Here is a 5,393-nt window from a genome sequence, read left to right on the forward strand (position 1 = left end):
ACTTCCGTCCGTGTCCCGATCTCGTATCTTTCCGTTTCGGGCGGGACGACGCGGGAATTCCGTAACAACCGAGAAAAACGTCACAGTATATAGGTATATTTGTTCCCGTGTAAATTGTACACGTGTTTTTTAATTAAAATTTCAATTCTTCAATTCAAGTGCATTTAGTTTAGAAACTTCAAATTCTAAAATACATTCCCAAAGATTCTTTAATAATTGTTGAATTTCTTTATTGATTTTGGACCTTTTTTACTTTTTTACGAGGCGCTTTAGCTTTCCTGTCTGCACGATTGTTATATCTTGTGCGAGAATATAGTTTTACTCTGATCAGAAATTCAAGGGCTTGCAATCGATGATTGTAGCATTGATTGTTTGGATCAAACCATGTCGGATGAATCTTATTTGTTAGATGTATGCATTCTTTAACAATATTCTTCAGAATTTGAGTAGATGCCGAATACTGTTGCCAGGTCCGGTTAAAAGCCAATAACTGCGTTTCAATTATTTTGGCAAACTGATCAGTTGGTCGTTTCAATTTTGTCACAGTAGGAGCATCTTCATCTATATTCGGATATTCAAGGAATTCAATATATTGTTCATTTTCTGTTATGCCTTCCATTGGCGTTTTCATCATAACATCGCGACAGTTTTCGCAATTTGTTTTACTAATACTTCGATGTGCTACATATCCAGCAAAATATGCAATAGCATTTAAATCGTAAGCATTCAGTGGATTTTCATTCTCTGAATCTTCAATATTATCCATAATTTCAAATTCTTCGAGAATTTCTGCATCTCGGATTAATATTTCGTCATCTACATCATTATCTTGTACAGTTGAGTGACTTTCCATTGCATTTTCTATCGTCTTAACAATTTGGCTTGGTGGATTGATTAGAGATTCGGCTTCGGGACACTGCACATTGGCTTTTTCGCTTGATTTGATATATCCCGTTGAAAGAATTTGTCTCGAGATAAGCCGAACCATTCTTGCTGTAGGATTGGGATTAAATCCACCGCGTTGTCTGTACTTTGAGAACAAATGTTCCACTGAATCTTGATTGCATAATCCTGTACAAAGTTCGAATCCTTCAAATTCTTCATTTAATTCTGTATATAATTCAATGAACGCTGGTATTGTTATATTCAATCCTTTCAAACAAGGAAGTTGGTGTAATTTGTCTGGGCGTACGATTTGTCTGGGCGGACCATCTTGAGCACCATCCGATAAAATTTCTTAATTTTATTTCAATATCTGGATTTTTCCGGGATAATGGACGTTTTCCACCCATTTTCATTTTTATACTGTACGAATTGCAAGCATCGATTATTTCGTTCATTTGTTCTGTAAATTCAGCTGTTGCTTCCCATGTATTTGATTGTAAGAGTTTGTTACAACCAGCTGTTTTCATTGCGGCTGCGAATTTATGACTGAACAATTGAAAAGTTCTTTTTACATTCATAGCCTCAAAAGTATTTGGATACAAATGTGCTCTGGTTATATGTGACAATAAATTAGAACCTCCTTGTGCGACATTATCAACTTTCCATGTCATTTCATAATCAGAATATGATGCGATTATTTTTCCATCGCAATATAAATTTCTGTGTGTTCTCAGCAAACTTGCTAATCGTTTTACTAGATGAGGAAAGTCATGCGTTGCGTAATATTTTTTTCCATTATGTATAAAAAATGGTTTATCACTTTGCACATTTAATAGCCCATAAGCACTTTGATTACTTGTGCCTTGATCACAAGTTAAAAGTCGCACATCAGCACCTGTTTTGCTAAGTCTATCTAAACATTCTTTTACTAAAAACACTATATTTTCCGCTGTCATGCATTTCCCTGGAAGGAAATATGCTAATGGTTGACGCCATGGATTACGCGCATTTAGACTATCCAGGCAAAATACAAAAATGCATTTTGCTCTTTCACTTGTTCTTCCTAAAGGTCCGAGATCAACAAGTCCTTCTATTTGATCCAGGCTAGAAGAATATTCTTCATATGATTTTATAGACATCTCGTCCCATTTCAAAGCACATATTCTTTCCTCAAGAGGCAGTTTTAACATTTTTTCCTCTACTTTTTGAAAAATGAAGTTACAAAAGCCTGGCTTTATATTATATTCTTCGTGCCATCTTCTAAGAGTGCGTTCTCCAGGAAAAATGCAACCAGCCTTTTTTAAATGACGCAGCGCTGTAGGTGAATAATAATATAATAATGTAGATAAAATTTTTTCTTCTTCTGTATATGGCGTACTTGGCGTATGTAATTGCAATTTTATCATTGTTTTTGCTAAGGGTTGCAATTCTTGCTTATCAATTAATTCTTTTATAATTCGTTTTTTATTTTTTTTATTTGTTGGTCCCGTAGCTTTGCGTCGAAGTCGTAAACGATATCTCAACTTTTTGTTCATTCGACGCAGTCGATCATTTTTACATTTTAATTTTTCAATTGTTTTCTCGTATTTCAATATTTTTTTCTCTACGTCTGTTTCGTTATCTTTTTCTTTTGATTCATTACTTTTTGTCTTACTCAAGAGCTGATTTTGCTCGGAAATATCTAGTGATATTTCTGGTTCCAAATACGCCCATTCCATAATATCTTCGTCTTTATATGATGAATGAAAAGTTAATCTTCCTGGAGGATAAGTCCGTTGTAAAGGGCGATTGATGAATTCTTCATTTAATTCATCGTTGTACTCCATCGTATTTGATTCATTTACTTCTGTATAATCATCTCTATTTGCTATTTCTTTACTTTTTCCTTTATTATTTTTTCTTTCCGTTCTTTGCACCGGTATTACTTTTGATGTACTGGGGACTATATAACCTTCTTCCGTTTCTGTTATTTTCTGTGTTATTTCTACCGGTATTACTTCCACTCTTGAATCAGCTGTTGAGTTGGACTGGTTTTCATTATTACATATAGTATTGAATGAAATGGGCACTGCGTCATGTCTTAAAATTAATTTGTTTGTATTTAGTTTTTTAAAGGAATGAGCTGCAAAATGATTTTTACACAAACCAGCGCGACGAATAGAAGTGACACTCCATTTTTCCAAATTAGTATTTCCTGTAATAAATCATAAGACACAACTCATTCAATTTAAATTTCCTATTTGTTAATTAATAATAATAAAACTATACATGCTTCTAAACACAATTATGAAATATAACTTTCTCATCGCTCAACAAAATGTTTAGCAGTACATGATGCTTGCGAAGAGCGTCTATAAAACTGACACAACCACTTCAACACAATAAAAAAAAATCTTTATAAATATATTCTTTTCGTGCTCTTTTGTTGCTAATTTGTTGCTCCAGCCATTTTCGAAAAACCAACGACTGTGCTGACGTTAGTTTAAACTCAGCACAGCCACACAAATAACATAGGGTAGACCGAGGCGAATCGGATCACAGGGCGAATCGGATCAAAATAAAGATTGAGATTATATTTATTACATTTTGACAGAATAAGATGTTCTGTCACATGTGTTACTTTGTTCCCCTTCTCTCGCGTCTAAAACAATTGCCAGTGCATGGATATCGCTCGTACTTTGTTGTTTGTTCACGTCGTAAGAAGAAACGACACAAAAGCTCGGTGAAATTTTGGCGAAAATCTAAAATATAATCACTGTTATATCTTGTATATAATAAAAAGGTAAGTTAAAATTGATATGTGAGTATTATTGTTGCTTTGCATAGTATGCTATAGTAATGTTTTGGATATTTTAAAGTAAAATAGTATAACATGTTTGTTAAAAATCTACTAATTGTATAATCCATATACATGGGGCTAATCGGATCACGTTTTTCGGGGCGAGCCGGATCATGTTTTTTCTTCTTTCTTAGTAATTATTTGATTCTAATAACGTAATAATTGATTTATAGATGGTTCGTACATATGTAAGAAAATCAAATGACAAATCATGGTGTCAAGAAAAAATGAACGAAGCAGTAAAGAAAGTAAAATCCGGAGAAATGACTTTGCGTCAGGCTTCAGATATTTTTAATGTTCCATATACAACCTTGCAGAGGCGAGTAACATGTCAAGACGTTATTAAACGCCGTGGTGGACAGCCAATTATGAATACAGTAGCTGAAAAACTATTTGCTAAACGCTTAATTTATTTAGCAACTCGGGGATTCGGGATTACACCTAAGAACGTCCGCAAGTACGCTTTTGATTTTGTAATTCGCCATAATTTAAAACATAATTTTAACACAAATGCAAAGATGGCAGGTGAAGACTGGTTTCATAGATTTATGCAGAGAAACAAAGAAATTACAATTAGAAAACCAGAAAGTTTATCTCGAGCCAGATGTAATGGCATGCAAGAAGAAAAAGTGAGAGATTTTTACAAGATGTTGGAGAAAGTTATTGATGATAACAATCTGTGGGACAGACCGGAATGTATATACAATCAAGATGAAACAGGGCTGCCTCTGAACAATCGTCCTCCCAATATCATTGCGGCAAAAGGAAGTAAAGATGTGATAAGTATGACTAGTGTTGAGCGGGGCGAAAACGTGACAGTTTTAGCATGCATGAACGCTGCAGGACAATTCATACCTCCATTCGTTCTTTTTAAAGGTGTGCGTAAACGAGATGATTTTATGATTGGTATGCCTTCTGGAACCGAGATTGTTATGACAGAAAAAGGTTGGATAACTGAAGATGCATTTAAGATGTGGTTGGATCATTTTAATCGCTACCGCACAAAAGGAAAAGTGATTTTAATTTTAGATGGTCACTTATCACACACAAACTTGGCAGTAGTAGATTTGTGTGAAGCTTCCGAAATTGAGCTCGTACTCATTCCACCACACACATCTCATGCTCTTCAACCACTTGATGTCTCTTTTTTTAAGCCATTAAAAACTTATTATCACCAACAAGCGACCACATGGCAACATTCTAACACAGGCAAAGGAATCAGCAAGATTGTTTTTGGAGGCTTATTAAAGCAGGCTTGGAATTTATCGGCAACGGTTGGAAATGCTACAAAAGGTTTTGAGAAGACAGGAATTTATCCATTAAATCTCAATGCCATACCGGCTCACAAGTTTGTCGGAGATAATACCACAAATAGTATCCACTTCATTGAGATGCCTTTAATGAGTAATGATACACAACTTTCTAGTGCTAGCAGTGAAATTGCCAACACCATAAAGGAGCTTCTTCCTCTACCGAAAAAAACAACTGTAAAAAGAACTAAAGCAGCCACAAAACCGATTTTGCATTTGACATCTCCTGAAAATAAAATACGACTTCTTCAAAAACTTAAAAAAAAAACTGATAAAGAAAATAAAGTGAGCACTATACAAAGTAAAGACAAAATGCAGTCTAAGAAAAAAAATAAACTAACTCCAGGAATTAAAATTAA

Source organism: Pseudomyrmex gracilis, unplaced genomic scaffold (assembly GCF_002006095.1).
Source record: "Pseudomyrmex gracilis isolate BER0280 unplaced genomic scaffold, ASM200609v1 scaffold_361, whole genome shotgun sequence".
NCBI classification, from domain to species: Eukaryota; Metazoa; Arthropoda; class Insecta; order Hymenoptera; family Formicidae; genus Pseudomyrmex; species Pseudomyrmex gracilis.